The 19,457-nt window shown below is 40.3% G+C and overlaps 1 protein-coding gene across 3 annotated transcripts in view; it reads right to left on the bottom strand.

The window, feature by feature from the left end:
• Nucleotides 1–14,486, bottom strand: part of BTBD3 (BTB domain containing 3) — a 33,344-nt gene extending 18,858 nt beyond the window's left edge. For 2 of the 3 annotated variants that reach the window (XM_085003104.1, XM_003134254.6), the window contains exon 1: nucleotides 14,385–14,486. The gene's annotated coding sequence lies outside the window, so the exon portion shown is untranslated. The remainder of the gene's footprint in view (nucleotides 1–14,384) is intronic. The other variant, XM_085003105.1, reaches the window with a different exon arrangement.
• Nucleotides 14,487–19,457: the final 4,971 nt, after the last annotated feature.

Here is a 19,457-nt window from a genome sequence, read left to right as displayed (position 1 = left end):
GCCAATTCTTAAGCAACTAACTCTGCGCCACTCCTAAAGAGGTTACCATGTGAAACACTGATGGTACGTACCATGGTCTCCCCTATTGCACCAGCATGCTGGGAGCACAAACCAATCACCTACCCGGGGGAGGAAAAAAAAAAAAAAACCAAGAAATTCTGTCTCATCTTTCTCAGTGAGAGGAAGCACACAGTTTGTAATGCCTCCAAGCTCCGTGACTTGACCCCTTCATTCACTTACCTTGCAAACAAGACTACTCCCAAACTGAAATGAGCTCACTGCTACCTGCCAGGCTCACTGCCCTTTCTTCCTCACAGCCCACCTTTCGGAGGCCAATCCATCCTTCACAATGCAGTCCACAGACAACTCAGCAAGGAGACTCAGACTCTGAATGCCACACTTTCTCACATTCTGTCCTGCCTTAGGTGGTCTGATTAGAGGAGCTCTCAGAGGGCCTTCTCTCCATTCCTCCCAACAAGAGTGAACAGCACCACACCCACACCTGGCTTTCAATCATTACTTAATTAGAAGGATGAAGTAGGTCTAGCACTTCCAAGTCCATTTAGAACTGCAGAGTGCACTGTGGAATGTAGCTGGTCCTGGGCTAAAATGGTCTGAAACAGAGGGTTATGAAGTTTCCAGCTGTCTAAGATGCAGGTTTACACAAAGTACAGTGGTAAAAAGCCGAGACATCTGTGAGCTGTGTCTTGAGGCTTCCAAACATGTCTCAGCACAAATGTGGTTTTATAACACTGCATTCATCAAGCAGCTAGTCCAACTGAAAATACTAAAGCTCCACTTAAAGCAGGTCCCCACATGTGCTCAGAGCAAGGCTTTGCTTCATTACAAATTAAAATTTCATGTAATACAGATATTCACCTACTCAAAGAGAAGTGTGGGTTAACAAGAGCAAGGCTCAGTTACCAGGACAAAGCTGCCTTTATCAACTAGTCTCAATTTATGGTCTGGCGTTGATTTAATGAACTAGAAAGGATAATAAATTCTCAGCAATTCACATGAAAGGAAGAAAGCAGTCATATGAATAATCTTTTAAAAATGGATAATTAAAAAGACTTTTATATGTGGCTTTGAAATGTGTTTCGTCTGTACGTAACGCTGAATGGATAAATTTCCACTACATTAGACACACCCAATCTTCAAACAGTAATAAAAGAGGCTTGTGTGTACAGAGCTAAGTATATGAACAGTCTAGAAACTCACCCCTACTCTGAAAACAAACCACACTGCTAGAGATGGGCAATGTCAAATTTCAGATTACTGCAGAGCACAAGCAGAAAAATGCACTTCTTAGCACGTGTGCATCTCTATGACATACTTTACTAAGATCCGAAGTGTTAGGTGACACACTTTACAAAGATCTGGAGCGTTCGATTCCCTCCCCAAAAATTAAAAATTCTCAACTTCCGTGTATATATTATCATACATTAATTGGAGTTAAGAATAAATGGAAATGGTAGTATTACTAGTGGAAGAGCTGCATATCCTAGCCATGGCTGGAAAGTCTCTTGCTGAGCTGGTGTGTTTATGAAAGGAAACTTAGCACCAGCAATGACTTAAAATCATTACTACGGTTGATGATGTAAACAAACCTTTAAAAAGCTATGGTTTAAATTGTGTGTTGGCAAAAAATATGGCTTGAATTTCTAAATAACGAACAAGTTCAGCTGGTTATAAAAGTTATTTTTTGGAAGGTGGGAAGAAGTAAACAATGCTCTGCGCCTGTTGGTTAAAGTGCGTATGATTTTAAAGTAGTAAGTATTTTAAGCAGTTTTAAACCACACTGGTTCAGAAAGTACTTGATGTAGGTGCAGTGACTGAAACCCTCTGAAACCTCCAGTGATATCTGGCAGTGGTGATGCATAATCAAAAGCCCACATAGGAGGAAGCATCTGCTCCAAACGGAAAGGGAGCCTCAAACATATTAGGACCCATCCACAGCCAGGGACTTTTTTCCAGACCTGTCTAGTGGCCTTGCTTTCCCCATGCCTCCCCAGTCACTCCTGGGGTTTAGGGACAGTGACAAAACAGCTTGAGTTAATGCAGATTAGCTACTGTGCATTCCTTTGCCATAATCAAGGTAACTATTTCATGGAGAATTTGTAGGAGATGCAGCAGTAAAACTGTTGATTTTATTAAATCTCAATCCTTGAGTACACATTCTCGTAATGTTCTATGTGATGAAATGGGAAGTATGCTTAAATCATTTCTGGTGAAACTAAAACAGAATGGCTGCCTTGAAGAAAAAAAAAATACTCGAGCACTGTGTGAGAGCTGAACCAAGCCACTCTTTTCATGGAACACCACTGCACTTGAGAAAATATGCAAAGTATGCTTATTCACACTTAAGTATTTAGCAGACATTTTCTTAAAAATGAATGAAATGTGCCTGTCACTTCAAGGAAAACTGGTATTTATTGCCAATGAAAAAATTCAAATTTTCAAGCCAAAGTTAGAATTTTGGAAATCTTGATTATGCCACCACGAGGCCGACAGCTTCCTAAGACTGGTAAAGACCTCTTAAAGATTGTTTTTGATAAGACTGGTGATATTAAATACATGTAACTTTTTGGTATGATATAATGAAACATGCCAACATTTTAAAGATTTGCACAACTCAGTGAACCAATGTTTTCTAAAAACAATGCAATTAGATTACAGAATCATGCATGAATAAAAGGTCCACTCAAAGTATGAGACAAGCTAATGGATTTTAGTATAAAATGAGTACAAAAAGTTTACTGATGGTTTTAGATTCCACATGGGAATTGACCTTTAAGAAACTACTATTCAAATTTTGATGAGGTATCATACAATATCCACCACTGTCTGAAAAGACTATTAAAATACTCCCTCCTTTTCCAACTATATGTCTGTGTGGCCAGATTTTCTTGATATGCTTCAATCAAAACACTTATTTTTTAACAAATAAATATTCTTAAATGTTCTTTGTTTTCATTTCTATTACAGTACATCTCAATAGATATAACCTCTATAAACAACAGTTCTTTAGGCTTGAAATATTCAAGAGTATGATTCCTGAGACCAAAAAGTGTAAGAACCACTAACGTGCATCTGGCACCATAAGAAGTTTGGGTTTTAGTGTAAGCGTGATTGGTGGTAAGTTACTAGTGGTTTTTAACAGAGATTCTTAAAAAAAAAAAAAAAAAAAAAAAAAAAAAAAAAAAAAAAAAAAACTAAGTGATCAGAGCCAGGTTTTTACATATATCTGCTTTTTGGTTCTACTCTTGTAGAAAATAATAGCTATTTCTCAGAGCATAATTCTCAACAACTTTCTTGGACATAGGTAAACAGAATGGAGGACACAAAACAGAATGACAATCTCCATCACAAAAAAATTAACAGCAGTCAAGGAACTAATATTCTACTTGTTCTATGACACTGTGTGGCACCTTATCTTTGCCCCAATCTCAGAAAATTCAAATACAATTGATATCTTCTTTGAAGACCTTAAGAGAAAAACTTAAAATGGACTTAGAGCAGACAACTGCCTCTAGGAGCTTCACACAAACCAGCAAGAAAGAAGCAAGTTTCTCTCTCTGATAATTTGCTCTCTTCTACACCATACTTCCTTAGGAGAATCAGAAGTAATAACCTCTGCTGTTCCTCTAAGATAAGCACAGTGCTGTATTTAAGAGAATCTGTTTTTCACTTTCTCCCTTCATTTAGAGACCCACATTTGGCAGAACCTGCCTACCCTCATACCACTGCAATCTTTCTATATAGAGTACTTGATACCATGTAATATCAAAATCTTTCTCTATATTAGTAGAAAATAGTCTGTTGGAAATAACATTTAGGTTGAGTTTGCAAAGTCCACACAAAGGAAATACTTAATCTACTAGCAGTGACTTTTCATTTAAAAACTGCCTTTTACTAAAGAGCTGATGTTCTAACACTTCCCCAGCTTCACTCTTAAGATTTTAGATGTTGTGCATGTTAGTAGGTTTATGATCCTCCAGATCACCTTACATTCGGTAACTATAGATTACTATAGAGAGATTGTAAAATCAAAAATACAGGTTGAGGAGTTCCCGTCGTGGCGCAGTGGTTAACGAATCTGACTAGGAACCATGAGGTTGCGGGTTCGGTCCCTGCCCTTGCTCAGTGGGTTAACGATCCGGCGTTGCTGTGAGCTGTGGTGTAGGTTGCAGACGCGGCTCGGATCCCGCGTTGCTGTGGCTCTGGTGTAGGCCAGTGGCTACAGCTCCGATTCAACCCCTAGCCTGGGAACCTCCATATGCCACGGGAGTGGCCCAAGAAATAGCAACAACAACAAAAGACAAAAAAAAAAAAAAAAAAAAAAAAGAAAAAAAAAAAGAAAAAAAAATACAGGTTGACCTGATCATGGGCATCTGATTTTCCTATAACCCAACCCACACACCATTAGGTATTGAGATCCTTAACCAACAACCACCTGGTAGAGTACATCAAGGGTGATGAGTTTGAGAATATGCAAAGGGAGCTGTGTCCTGGCCGAGAGTTCAGGACTGATTTTGGCATTTTGAGGAGTCTTTCATGGCACTGACAGGAGAAAGTAGATAATAAAGTAACCTAGAACTTCAGGAAAGTATGGGCTGATCCCATAGGTTCCAAAGAAGCACTCATTGAATAGTATGTTAACTAGAAAATCTACTGATTCCCATGAAGAAGTTCTACAGTGCTTATTGAAATATGCGCTGTAATCCTCTGGGGTGCGGGGAGAGTTGGCAGGAGAGAGACTGTGCAGGGAGAAGTGACAGTGACTGCCCATTCCAACAGCAGGGGCCAGCTCCTAGCACCTGTTCACCTCATCTCCTGAGGCTATAGGAGGCCTGAGGGAAGAAACTGCAGGAGGGGAAAGAGCACTCTGAGATGCACCCCTGCCAGGATGGGTATCTTACAGGAGGAGGAAGGGGAAGAGCTATGCAACAGAGGAAGCAATAGCCAGCACAGCTGTTTGGTGACTGAACCTGCATCTGGAGCAGGAGGTGCTTCGAGGCAGCTTGTCACCATTTTTAATGTGAACAGTGAGATTATTTTAAGAAGAAAGGCCTGCTATAATCTCAAAAATTTTATCATTTTCTAGACTTTCTAGGAATGTAGATCATTCCCTAATAAGCCTCCAATAACACATCTAAGTATATTTTATACTCGACTTTCTACTTAACCTTCCACAACCAAAGGCATGAAAATAGGTGGCAGTCTAGGTGTAATCCCTTGTCTTTCCAGAGACCTAAAATATAACAGCTGAAGGCTAAAATCAGCCCCTCTCTACAGAGTAGGTGCATTTGCTGGTGCTGGGTAGGCAAGATCACCACTTCCAAAAAACTGAAAATATAAGAAAAGGTGGCAATTAAAAAAATAATAATAAATAAAACCTTCACAAAGGAAACAAATGCTTACACAGGTCTCCTGCCCAGCTGTAGAACTATAAAAACAAGGTGTGTTTTAAAATTTAGTTTTAGCCTAACCTAAGGGATATTTCACAATTCAGCAACAGAAAGGCAGGTCAATCTTCAATGCTTTCCACTCAGCCTTGGTCAACAGTACTGACTGTTCAGGGTTCTAAATAAACTGTAACAGTAATATTTCTTGAAGAATGAATCTTCACACTAGCAAAATCCAAACAGAATATCAGTCTGAGAATCAACGGCAAGGCAAATTCATTGGATAGATGCATTCAGAACAATGGTGCTTCTGAAATTTTATTTCTAGTACGTATGGTGACCGTGGCCAAAGTGTTTACACCTTGCTCCTATACTAGTAGGAAAACTTCAGGAGGTTAAAGAATAATAATAAGGAACTAGATTATGTTTGGAGAAAAAACAAAAATTGAAGAAAATGTTCACATTTTTGTGTTTAGGTTACTGATATGGGGTTTATGCAGTTCCACAGATATATAAATTATGGTTTGGGGTTATTGTTTATTCTTTGACTACCTACATGGTCTCTGAAATAATTATCTTTTTTCTTGCACATGACTCCACTTATCTGCACAGCAACTGCAATAGTACAAATATTCCTAGTATGTTTCAGGAATATTCCTAGTATGTTTCAGAAATACAAATATTTCTTGTTCTATCAAAAGAGAGGGAATCTGATGTTTCTGAGATATTCTCAGGTTTGAAGGACACAAAAGAGACTAGAAATTCCATAAGCAAAACTTCAGAACGACTCTCTCATGACTGCTGCAGGGATGACTGCAGTGCACACTCATCAGGAAAACTGAGGGCCAAGGACTGAGACCCTTTGATTTTGTGGGTTTAATATCATGTTCAACTAGGTGCTTCTCTGTGGCTCTCAAGGATTTCAAAATCACCTTATAAAAGAACTTACTTCAGCTAGAAGCTCAGAGGAGAAAGGATTTAAAGGGGACTGAGATGGGGAGATGGTCTGAACAGCAAGGAAGTACAAAAGAAGAAAAACAAGTGGTTGCATTCCACTTTAACAGATGGATGGCTTAAAGAAGAAATCAAGGAATAGAACATCACTGATTATCTACCAGGGAGTTCAGGCTCCTGGTATTTTGAGGTCACTGCCCACCTGGATTAAAAACTGAAATCCAAAGAGAGTAGGTTCTAGTAGAATTCAACCCACATCATTCAAATGTGAATGGAGGCAGTTGGCTAGGCTCTCTGACAGTTAAGAGACCTGTTCCTGAACACAACGGCACAGTTTAGCACTTTAGAGACATCATCCTATTTAATCCTCATAATCACTCTCTGTATTACTGTATTCATATCAATTATACACAGTCTTCAACTTCTCCCTTGCTGGTGAGATGGTAAATCACCAATGCTGTATCCACAGATGCCGAAAGACTACACTGCTTTATAAGAAATTTACTCGAAAAAGATAAGGCAGACTATATCCATTTATTGGAAAGACATTTACTGACCCCCTTCTATGTACCAGACAGTTGGGGCACATTATTGAAGACATATAAAATAACTGCCCACATGTAACTTACTGTCTAGTAGGGTGGGGAAAGAGACAATTCTCCAAAAATAAACACACAATAAATAAGACATATAGTCATCTGGAAGGTAACAGATGCTACAGAAAAAGAGAACATAAAGCACTGCAAGAGAGATACAGGGAATAGTTTGCAACTGTAAATAGGGTAGACATCACTGAGGAGGTGACAGTTTAGTGAAGGAGGTGAGGCAGCTGGCCATGAATATATCTGGGGAGGAAATATTACAGGCAGAGGGGAAATCCAGCACAAAGACCTAAAAGCGGGAATATTCCCAGTATGTTTCAGGATCAGCAAGGAGGTAAGGATGGCTGGAATGGACAGCAGCAGAGGGAGAGGAGTGGGGATGAGGTCAGAGTTCATGGTACCCAGAATATGACGGGCTTTGTGAATCATGAGGAATCTGACTTTTATTCTGAGTGACATGAAAAGACAGTGGAGGGTTTTAAGCATATCTGACCTATATTTTAAAAAGATCACTCTGGTTATTATGCTGGTAACATTAAAACGAAGTCAGCGAAGGAGAAAGGAGAGGCCACTGAAACCATCCATGCAACAGGTGTTGGAGACCGGGACAAAGGTGCTCACAGTAGAGGCAGGAAAAGGGGTTGAACTCCTGGATTTATTTCAAAGACAGGATCCTGGATACATTTTGAAGATAAGGCAGCAGGAACTGCTAACACCCTGGATATAGAGTGGGAGAGAAAGAGAAGAGTCAGGATGATTCCAAGGTTTCTGGGTTGAATAACCTAAAAAATAGAGCTATCTCCCACCAAAATGGAGCAGCTACAGAGAGAGCAGGTTTGCAGGGAAGATCAGAAATTCCATATTAGTCCATAAAACTGAAGACTTTTCAATATTCAAGTGAAGAAGTCAAAAAAGGAGTTGGATATATGCAACAGGAGTTTAAGAGAGCTACCCAAGCTGGAAATAAACATTTGCAAGTCGTAAGGAGCTACATGGTATTTTATTAAAGTCTTACAACTGTTTGTGACAAGAATCCTATAACAGCTGAGCCCTGAAGCATTCAAAATTAACAGGCTGGTGTGAGAAAAAAGAAAAAAATGCACAAAATTTTTTAAATGACTGAAAAGGACAATAGGGGTATAGGAGGAAAAGCAGGAAACTGTGGTGTCCTCAAAATCAAATGAAGAAAGTCAAATCAAAAAAGAGGGAATACTGGCCTTGCTCAGTGGGTTGAGGATCCGCTATTGCTGTGAGCTGTGGTGTAGGTCGCAAACGTGGCTCGGATCTGACGTGGCTGTGTGGCTGTGGTGTAGGTCCGTGGCTACAGCTCCAATGAGACCCCTAGCCTGGGATCCCACAGATGCCATGGGTGCGGCCCTAAAGAAAAGGGGGAATGAGCAATTATATCAAATGCTGCCAATAGATAAATATGCGAACTGATTGCTGAAATTGGCAATTTATAATATTTTCTTTTGAAAAAACCCTGGTGACTGTATCTCACTCAGCTTCACTACAGAAGACATAAATATGCATTGAATATGTTATCTTTTAATTTTGTCATGAATTCATTTTTCTAAAGGATTATTCAAAAAGAAGATTTATCCAATTTAATATTTGGGACTTAAGGCAGTAGATGTGTTAGGAAATACCAGTGCTAACTAAACTGTAGCTGCTAATGGTAATTTGCTAATATTCAATTCCTATCCCTCAAAGAAAAACAAACAAACAAAACCACCACCTAAAACTAAAATCAAAAACACCCAACAACAAAAACTCTAGGTGAATTGGAAATTAAAGGATGGATTTCCTTTGTCTTTATGAAGAATTATGATAAACCAAAAGCCAATATATTGCTTTACTATTTGATAATGTTCCAGAAGTATTTTATGTTTCAGAATGCTAATACTAGTGCAGCATGCCACAAAACTAAAATAAAAGGTATAATTATTAGAAAGAAGTAGACACAAGTGTCATTATATATAACTGATTATATAACTAGGATACCCAAGAGAATAAACTGCAAAGCTCTTACAATAAGAGCCAACTATAAAATAAAGGCACAAAACTCAACAGCCATCTTATACCAACAATAGCCAACTTGAAGAACCCATCACGACAGCAACAAAAACATAACTATCCAAGAAGAATCTTAACAAGAAATATTAGGACTTACATAAAGATTAAACAAACAAATAGCACTTCTGTTAAGAGAGAGAAGGTCAGCATAACTTTTAATGTCCCTTAAGAGAAACACTGACTACTCTATGTGATGACATTAGACAAAGAATCAAAATAAACTGGACACTTTTTAGTTCTAAAAATCAATCTGCAGAGTCTTCCAGGTTAAAATGGCAGGTTTAACAAAACATTCAAGCACATTCTCTCTCTAAACTCCACAAAATGGCAGTAAAGAGATCTTTTCAGAAGACAGAGGCCCAAGGATGTAAAGAACTATAATGGAAATTACAACAAAATCATCAAAGTGGAAAGCAGATAGACAGACAAATAGCAACTTAGCTGACCTGAGACTGAAATGCTACACCACCAGTGGGGAAAGCTGAGAAGCCCTTCAGTTTGCTGCAAAACTCAAGGTGAATGGGTAGGGGACTAAAATAAGGTTAGTAAAGTTGTCTAAGAAGCCCTGCTTCCCAGAGCCCTTCCCACCCTCTTGCTGTACTGCTCTGGCCCAAGTCCCTGAGCCCAGCAAGACTGGAGGTTGATGCTTGGAGAGTAGATACAACAGTGAAAACTGTGAGACAGAGAACACCATCACCTTCCCCAAAGTGCCTCATTACAAAGAGGATGCTAAGACTCTAGCCAGATGCCTCCCGGACACATGCAGCTGGATGCTTCCTCAGTGCAGGGTCCTGCCGCCGGAAGACCACTCCCTGAGCAACTCAAGAGGAAAAAACCTTACGTGTGGCCCCAGAGATTAACTCAAAAGGAACTGTTATTGTCAAAAGGTGGCCACTGAGGAGGGAGACTAAGGGGATGGGAGAGGGGATCACTGATTTTACACAAGTGTTTTAGTGCTCTTAGATTTTAATTATGTGCATGTATTAATTTTAAAATAAAGATAAGTTAATAATCTTTATCTGAAAAGAAAGATGAATATAATTTGATTTTTTTAAAGAGTGAGTTAGCTCTACCAGGTATTTCTATAGATTCTAAATGTACAAGTAAAACAATTTACTATTAAGATTAGAGATCAATGACAGATGAGTAAGATCTAAAACAGAATTAGACCCAAAAGCTAGTCAAGAACTTAATAAAGACCACTACCCAATGAGGAAAGCATGGGCTGTCTAACAGATGGTGCAGGTAGAAGGCGCTGGCTCAGGAGGAAGAGGTACTGTAAGACAATTCATGCCCATGTGCTAATACAGAATGATAAAATCTAATATATTTCCTACTTTTTTTTTTCCCATTTACTCACCTCTGGTTTTTCCAAACATAAATATTTACAAGGAAAACTCATTAAAGAAAGACAAGATAGATTTGAATATATATCTTGTTTGGAAAACACCATTATGTAAATTAAGACAATTAATAAGTCACAGAGGAAAAAAAAAAACTACACATTTCATAAAGGCACAATACTCTTTATATTAAACAGATTATTTTAAATCTGTTTTAAAATCATCAATTAAGAATAAAATGGGGAGTTCCCGTTGTGGCGCAGTGGTTAATGAATCCGACTAGGAACCATGAGGTTGCGGGTTTGGTCCCTGCCCTTGCTCAGTGGGTTGACGATCCGGCGTTGCCGTGAGCTGTGGTGTAGGTTGCAGACGTGGCTTGGATCCCGAGTTGCTGTGGCTCTGGCGTAGGCCGGTGGCTACAGCTCCGATTTGACCCCTAGCCTGGGAACCTCCATATGCCGTGGGAGCGGCCCAAGAAATAGCAACAACAACAACAACAACAAAAAGACAAAAGACAAAAAAAAAAAAAAGAATAAAATGGGCAAAGTACCTGCATAGACAAATCTCAAAAGTTAAAACAAACATAAATTAGTAATTTTACTAGTTACCAAAAGACAGAAATTAAAATAAGACCATATTTTTATAGAAAATTTAGGAAAGAATAAACACTGAAGTGCTGAAACTATGTAAAGACCATTTAGTGTGCAAGGGAATCAATGCGTCTTGGCATAAGCAATTTGGCAACAGGCCTCAAGAGTCATAAAAGAATTCACCTCTGCCCCAGGAATTCTGCTGTAAATCTGTAAATCGAGCCTGAGCAAGTCAGAGATAGTGAGGCCTTCAGACTAGGGCATTTACCCCAGCCCCGCCTATGTGTCTGCTACTTTCTGACCTACTGCCTTTGCCAGATGCTATTGAAGACCTTGCTCCAAAACTATGCTGCAAGCACACTTGTTATCCTCCGTCTACGGATAAAGGAAATACAATCAAATAATTAGGTAATTAAGGTCACTTAGATGGGAAGTGGCCAAGCTAGGATTCGAAACCAGTTTAATATTGTATTCTCAAACACTACTATGGAAATATGCCAAACAAGAGAAAACTAGTTAAACAAACTATGACAAACCCATCATTAAAAAGTCTTATTTTCAAAGAAGATTAAGGGCATAGGAGATGCTGGTGATATACCAAGTGAGAGGGCAGTATTTAAAACTACAAATGAAATTAAAATGCCAATTCTGCTTAAAATACGTATTTATGCAGACAAAAAAGGGACAAATTGAAGTACACTGTCCTGTGAACAGTTGTTTATTTCTGGATGATGTCACTGTGATTTTTATTTTCTTAATTTTTTTTTGGTAATTCCCAAAATATATACGACAAAGATAATTGCTTGTTATTTTAAAACGTTTAAAAATTACAGAAACAATAGAAATTCTAAACTGCAGTGACTTAGACTGCAATTTTTAAATGTGCAATGAAAATACAAGGTCAGAGTTTACTCCCTTAGCTGCACAGCATTTCTACTGAACTACAAGTGCCACCGAATGAGGATTTTTCATTATTCTTTTCTCACTGAAATGGAGAAAATTAGCTTTACAGAACTTAATAGTCCAATTAACCAAAAGTTAACTAGCACATAACACAAGAGAGAACCTCTTCAACTCCCAATACATGCTAGGAATCACACTGACTGATCGAATTCTATTATTCACACAGTAAAAATTTAAAAGTTTCAAAAAATAGAAAAGCCTGAAGACATGTAAATATGCCTGAACTATTTGTTGGGAACAGATTTAGGAGTTCCTTGAAAGATGACTGGAATTGAATGACTACAGAGTACCTGTTTTGAGCATAAAAGGATGAACAATTTTAAAAAAACCATTTTTCTTTGGATGTGTTGAGTGTTGGGGAACTGAAGGAGTGGGCGGATCTGCAGACAAACTGTGCCTTTCCTTTGTTATTTTAAAGTATAACATTACAAGTGGTTTAACTTTTTGTAAAGAATCATGGCAAAGCACTTTCTAGGAACGAAACAACTTACGAGAGGACAATGACATTTTTCTGCGTGGATACAGAATTACATTTCACTTTTAAAATTTCTCAAATATGTCTTCGGACATAGACAAATGATGCATACAATTCTTAGACCTGTGTGCCCCAAAGGATCTTTTTTGAAGTTATTTCCACCTCTTTGGGAACTTTGTTAGACAAGTTCTTAGTGCAAAGATTGGTAAAGAATGAATATTCAGGGGAGGAAGCTTCTAGCATTATCACTCTATATAACAACATCTATAAATAATTCTGTAATTACTTCGAAAGAAAAAGTGGAATTGCAAGAGCTCACCCTTACCTGAGCCAAGAAGTGAAAAGAGTGATTCAAAATCTTTAGAAAAGGAAGAGTCCTATTCAAAAAACCAAAGGTAGGACCCGCCCACTTCCCCTGGAAGACCAGTTGCCATGGTAACGTGCTGTAACCCCCAAAGAGTCCGTACAATCTGGGGTAGGGGGATGGTTAAAGAGGGGACCTGGGGAGGAGGGAGAGGAAGGCTGAGAGGTTAAAACCAAGACAAGGCCCTAGGCTGCGGCAGGGGTCAGAGAAGGTGGGCTTACCACCAAGAAATTCAACACTCCGCAGAGAAATTCAGAACATCAGTAAGAACAAAGTTCTGGAGGCTAGAGTCGCATCATATAGTTCAGCTAAAGTTTGAGTCATTAGAGACGCTTTCCTCCCTCCCAGGGAGAGGAACAAACCACCCTTTGTGAGTCCTTCCCGACTCAGGAAAATGAAGTTAGAGTTTCATCTCAGTTACAAACTGAATGCTACTTTGCAAAATTAAAATCTTGACTTTTCTTAGATTAAACCAGTGGTTCCCAAACTCTGCTGCACACTGGAATAGCCAAGGGAACTTTCAAAACACATAACGTGTTTTAATTGGTCTGGGGTGCAATTTTGAGCTCGAGAGTTTTAAAACTCCCCAGTGATCTTTTTGTGCGGCCAATTTTGCGAACTACAGTACTCCAAGATAGGGTGAGGCGGACGAGAAAATGTAAACCAAAAAAAAAAAAAAAAAAAAAAAAGAGAGAGAGAGAGAGAAGAAAAAAGAAAGCACAATTATCCCCCTTTGTCTTTTTACTGCTAATAATAGAAATTAGCCGGCTTTCTCCAAGCATTCACAGGACAATAGCTTTCTTGATAAATTGGAGTCCCCAGCATGCCCTAACAACACTTTCTTTGAGATAAAAAAGACCGGGCAATAAAAGCCTTTTTCTTCCCAAGAGAGAAAACATACTTCGTACCAAAACACCAAACTCATACACCTATTTCAAGAGCGAACCGGCCAAGAACTTGGGAGGGCGAGCTCCAGGACCAGAAGGAAACCGAACCCGCAGCCCACCGTCACTCGCCGGGGTCCTGTGGCCACCAGGGCTGGGCGAAGCCGGGGTGCGGGGTCCCGGGGCCCCCACCTCGGGCCCCGTCCCCGGACCCTGCAGGAGACGCCTCAATAAAGTTACTTGAGGGAAGTTTGCTGGCTTTTCCAGCCTGCGCCTCCCTGGGCGAGGGGCGCGGCCCCGCCACCTGCTCGGTGCCCAAGCTGCCGGGCCGCGCCCCCTCCTGGGACCTCGGCCACCGCCAGGGGTCTTGCACTGGGGCAGGCACCAGCACCGCCGGCAGGAGCCCCGAGGTACTCGCCTCGCCCCTCCCCGGGGTCCTCAGCTGCAGTCGGCCCTGCCCTCGGGCCCGGACCACCGCGCGGGGCCGGCACCGTCCCTTTTGGAGCCCCTCAGGAAGCTCGCCCGCGCCGCCAGCGCCTTTCTAACCGGGGTGGGGGATCCAGCAGCCCCTACATCCCGGGGCCCGACGCCGGCCGGCGACCCAGTCCCAGCCCAGCCGCGCTTGGCCCCTCCAGCCCGCGGCCGGGAGCGCGCCCCTGGCCCGGCGGTCCGACGCTGCGCACGCGCGGAGGCGCCCGTCCGCTCGCCTGGGCGCCCTCACTCACCGCCGGCGGTCCTCGTCCTCTCACACACTGCTGCCTCCTGTGCTGCTCGCCCCTCGCCGCCCCGGCCCGGTGCCGGCTCCTCAAGCCCCGGCCCGGGCACTCGGGGATCCACCGCCCGGCGGGCTCGGCGGGCACCCGCACGCAGGGCACGCTCCGCGGGGCCGCGCCGCCCGCCCGAGTGGCGGGAGGGGCGGGGCCGAGTGGGCTACGCGCCTGGAGGCGCCGGTCGATACGGGGCATGCGCACTCCTTGTCTCTTCCTAGGGTCTGGTGTTGAAGTAGGTGGTGACCCTGGACCGGTGAAAGGTAGGGAGGTGGGAGAGAGCCAGAACTCCCCCTTCCTTGAGCCGCATGTTCGCCCTTGCCCCACAAGCTTCAGTTTTCTTTCTATCACTTGTCAATGAATGCGTTAAACATTTATTGAGCACCTACTTTGGTAGAGCCTTTGTGCAGGACAAGGTATCCTCAGGTAATGGGGAATGAATTGCATTTATTTTTTGGATTCCTCTTCCAGCAATGATTCCAGACCTCTCTTTGAACAGGTGAGAAAAGTGCATAAATAGAGATCACCCAGTACCTAAAACTGCAAACCTTAACTATGTACTTAAGCAATATGAACGACAGTTGCCTCTGGCTGGGTGAAGAGAAAACTTTGAGAATCCTAGAAGGAAAGAGGTGGAGTTAGGAGGTAAATTCATCTGGGAGAAAGGTCAATAGAAAGGCGGACATGGCAAAATAATAATAATAATAATATAGGAGCTCATGAATCTTGGGGACAAGTTTAACAAGTTCATTTTTCATAGTGAAGGGCAAAAATGGTGACTGGTGAAGCTTGTCTGGAAAAGATTTTTGATACTTCACTTCAAATTTTTGGCTTTTTTAGTGGATAATTGAGAAATACTAAAGATGAGGGGGAGAAGGACTTGGTGTTTGTGTGATCTGACTAAATGCAGAATTTAGGAATATGAAGTGAAAACAGGATGTGAAATGTTGTCATATAAATTCCAGGTAAGAAGTAGGAAAGTCCTGAATTCAAATGTTGACACCAGAAATAGAATGCATGGAAAAAAGTCTTCAGAGCTTATGAAGGGCAGAAGGTTTCCCTAGTTTTTGTCACTGCCTGTTTGGGTGTAGAGAGTTGTTTCTGATGACAGACACCTCTTTCATTAGATTAGATGTTTGTCCTTAATAGATATTTATTAGTGGATAAATTTGATCTCTAAAATATACAGCTACTGTCTCTAAATGCATCTTTTAACGTGAGTTTGGCCCTGAACGAACGTATTTCTATTTAATTGAACAAATTATTAATTTGAGAGACAGTATATATAATTAAAAATGTATGGGCTTTGGAAAACAACAACAAAAAAAAAACCTTTATAAATTCCAGATACTTTATAACAGACTATCTGATGTGCAAATTACTCAATATCTATGAGCCTTACTGTTGTTCATCTGTAACGTCAGGGGGAAAGAAATTTTCCTCTGCCTTCTAGGTTCTTCTGGCTGATCTAAGAATTAAATTGACAGGAGAGAGTTTAACAGGGGAAGATTATATAAGATAATTATCTTAATTTGAAAAATGGGGATTATGATCTTTAATTTAGAAGGTTATTAATGAAAAATTAAATAAAAATGGATAAAGCACTCAGCACATATTAGAGTCTGAATAAGTGGTAACTGTTATTACTTATGAATGAATCCCAAACAAAAGTTTAGTAACGTATACATTGGAGAGAGCCAGAAAAAACTGAGTAACTCACCTAAATGGTCAAAGCCTTATCATAAACACCATCTCAAGTTTAAAGACAAGAGAAGATGTTGCAGCGAGTGGTTTGGGACTTCAAAGGGGAGGAAGGCAATTCCTATAAAAGTGGAAAAGCAAATGTTTGGTAAATAAATGTTTGCTGGGCCTTGAAGAGACAAGAGGAGACAGAGTGGACTCTGTTCTTTGGCCCTATTCCCTCACCACACCCAACCCATATTCTTTGAGAGTATGTCTGGTGACAGCTTTATTCCTGGAATAAGTCCTCTATCTAAAATTTGTAAGCAGTTCAGGTAAAGGTTAAAGCATCTTCCTGAGTCTTTCAGGCCTTGATTGTTTTCAGGTGGAAAAGATCTGCATACCATTTATTTGCATACCTAGAGACATTTTGGGTTGGCAAGTTTTGCTCCCCTAGAGTAACATAGAATCATAATATTTACTTTGTATGATGGTTAATTTTATGCGTCAGTTTGGTTAGGCCACAGAACTCAGATATATGGTCAAATATAGTCTAGATGCTTATGTGAAGGTATTTTTTTCAGGTGAGGTCAACATTTAAGTCAGTGGACTTTGAAGCAGATTACCTTCCATATTGTGGGTGGGCCTTATCCAATCAGTTGAAGGTCCTAATAGGAAAAGACTGACCTCCCCTGAGAAAAAAAGAAATTATCTCAGCATACTACCTTTGGACTTGAACTGCAGGTTACCCTTGGGTCTCCAGTCAGCTGGCTCACCCTGCAGATTTTGGACTTGCCAGCCTCCACAGTCATGTGAGTCAGTTCCTTAAAGTAAGTCTGTCTGTCTGTCTATTTGGTTTTGTTTCTCTGAAGAAACCTGACTACTATGCCTTGCCAGGTTGTGAAGATTATATAAGATAATTATCTTAATTTGAAAAATGGGGATTATGATCTTTAATTTAGAAGGTTATTAATGAAAAATTAAATAAAAATGGATAAAGCACTCAGCACATATTAGAGTCTGAATAAGTGGTAACTGTTATTACTTATGAATGAATCCCAGAGGCAAAAACCAAAAGAGGGGAGAAGGTGGATATTGACACTGTGAGAGGATTTTCTCAGTTCACTGGGTAATACTATTAAATTAAAAAAAAAATTGATTTAGGAGCTAACATAATTTTGATCTTCTTAGCCATAGCTACCATATACCAAAAAGGTGATACATATGAATATTTTAATTATTTGCAAATGAATGCCTAATGAGCCATTAAGTAAAGATAGATTCTAGCAGTACTGTTATAACTCCAAACATGCAAAGCAGCGATATGAATTCACATTTGAACATTTCGTTTCAATTTAAGTGTCGGTTCGATTAACTCTACTTGCTACTAGGGAGGAGAAACCTAAGAAGAGTTTATGCTGGAAATAATTCCCAGTCTTAGAGTAGATGCATGATATAGCAATCACTGTGTTTACTGAATCCCTTTGGGGACAAGCCTGTAGCTATTGGGAGCATGCAAAATGGTTAAGATATTCCATTTAATCTACAAATATTACCATTTATTGTGTAGTAGGCAACATCCCTGCCCTCAGGGAATTTATCAGATGCCCTAGGGAAAACTGTAAATAACTACAGCTATAACTTAAGGCAGATTGTAGCTAGTGCCATAGGAGGGACATAAATGATAAGGCCAGTTGTACCTGGTTCAGGAAGTTCATGCTGGGGGCTCACTCTCCTAGCCCTGCCTCCATTGCGGCTCCCAGTTTTGCACACTTTGGTTAGGTGCAAAGCAGCATCTTTTAAAAGATGGTGTAAAACAGCATCTTTTAAAAAACGTTTTGAGCAAAGCTGATAAATAAAATAACATTCTCATTGTCTTGAGTCCCTTTCTTCAGAGCTCACAGAGTACAGTAAGAGTGAGGCAAGAGGGCCCTTTGCAGGCCATTCAAGGGTCAAAGCTCCTCTTTTCCTTGTCTTCTCATTCTTTTTTTGGTCAAGGCTATTGTTGTACTTAAGGGAGAGTTTAGAGTTAAAAACAAAAAACTAAGTTTTCCTGACCTCATGGAAATATATGAGGAAAATATATAAAAAGTAACATGACAATAACAGACAGTGGGGCTTGGGATTCATAGATGAGGAATAAATGCATTGGAAACCAACTAGGTGGACAAAGCCATTAGCTTTGTCCTGTAGCCAGTGCTGTCGACCATGACGTAACCTCTTTTTTCTTTTTGGCTGAAGTATTCCACTGTGAATGAGAGTAAAGGAACAGCAGGACAGACAAGAGCAAATGATTTGGGGAAGATACACAGCCTTTTCGTAATGTTTAAAAAATCAGGATTAAAAAAATGAAAGAAAGAATCAGGATGTTATTTTATTATAAGAATTTGTGAATATATGCATTTCAGGAGCTTTGCTATAGTGAGTGGGAAATAAATTAATCTGAGATTAAAGGAAACTCTATACTAGAAAAGGAAGAGTTTTAATAAAATCAAAAGAAATGGCCTGTAGCTGTGGATGTTAATTATCATCTGATGAATAATAATGACAATAATAGGAGATGTGAAATAAGTTAAAATACATCCTGGCCCAATTAAAAAAAATTTTTTTTACAAGCCCTGGAATGGTGCCTTGCAAATTTAACCAATGCATTAGCATTAAATGGTTTAAAATTAGACTTAAAACACAAATAGCTCTATATTACATATTAATACACAGCATTCTCTTTCCATGATTTTTTAAAATTAAAGCTATACAGAAGAATTCAGGGGTTCCCGTTGTGGCTTAGTGGGTTATGAACCCAACTAGTATCCGTGAGGATGTGAGTTCGATCCCTGGCAGTGCTCATTTGGTTAAAGATGTGCTATTGCTGTGGCTGTGCCATAGGCCAGCAGCTGCAGCTCCAATTCAACCCCTAGCCTGGGAAATTCCATATGCCACAGGTGTGGCCCTAAAAAGAAAAATAAGAATTCAACCTGATCCGTAACACAAGTAGAATGTTGTCTCTTCAATAAAGACAATGGCCATATAATTATTTCTTACTATAAAAATATTGGAGGAGTTCCCGTCGTGGCTAAGTGGTTAGCGAATCTGACTAGGAACCATGAGGTTTCGGGTTCAATCCCTGGCCTTGCTCGGTGGGTTAAGGATCTGGTGTTGCCATGAGCTGTGGTGTGGGTCACAGACGTGGTTCGGATCCCACGTTGCTGTGGCTCTGGTGTAGGCCGGTGGCTACAGCTCTGATTCGACCCCTAGCCTGAAAATCTCCATGTGCCATAGGCTCGGCCATAGAAAAGACAGAAAGACAAAAAGATAAAAAAAAAAAAAAGAATATTTGAGTGTGAAAAATCA

The sequence above is a fragment of the Sus scrofa genome, chromosome 17 (genome assembly GCF_054392235.1).
Source record: "Sus scrofa isolate SSC_HxYL_T2T_F1_AM1 chromosome 17, Sscrofa_HxYL_maternal_Yorkshire_Landrace_v2.0, whole genome shotgun sequence".
Lineage (NCBI taxonomy): Eukaryota > Metazoa > Chordata > Mammalia > Artiodactyla > Suidae > Sus > Sus scrofa.
Note: the sequence above shows the minus strand (reverse complement) of the source record. Positions and strands in the feature narration are given on the sequence as shown.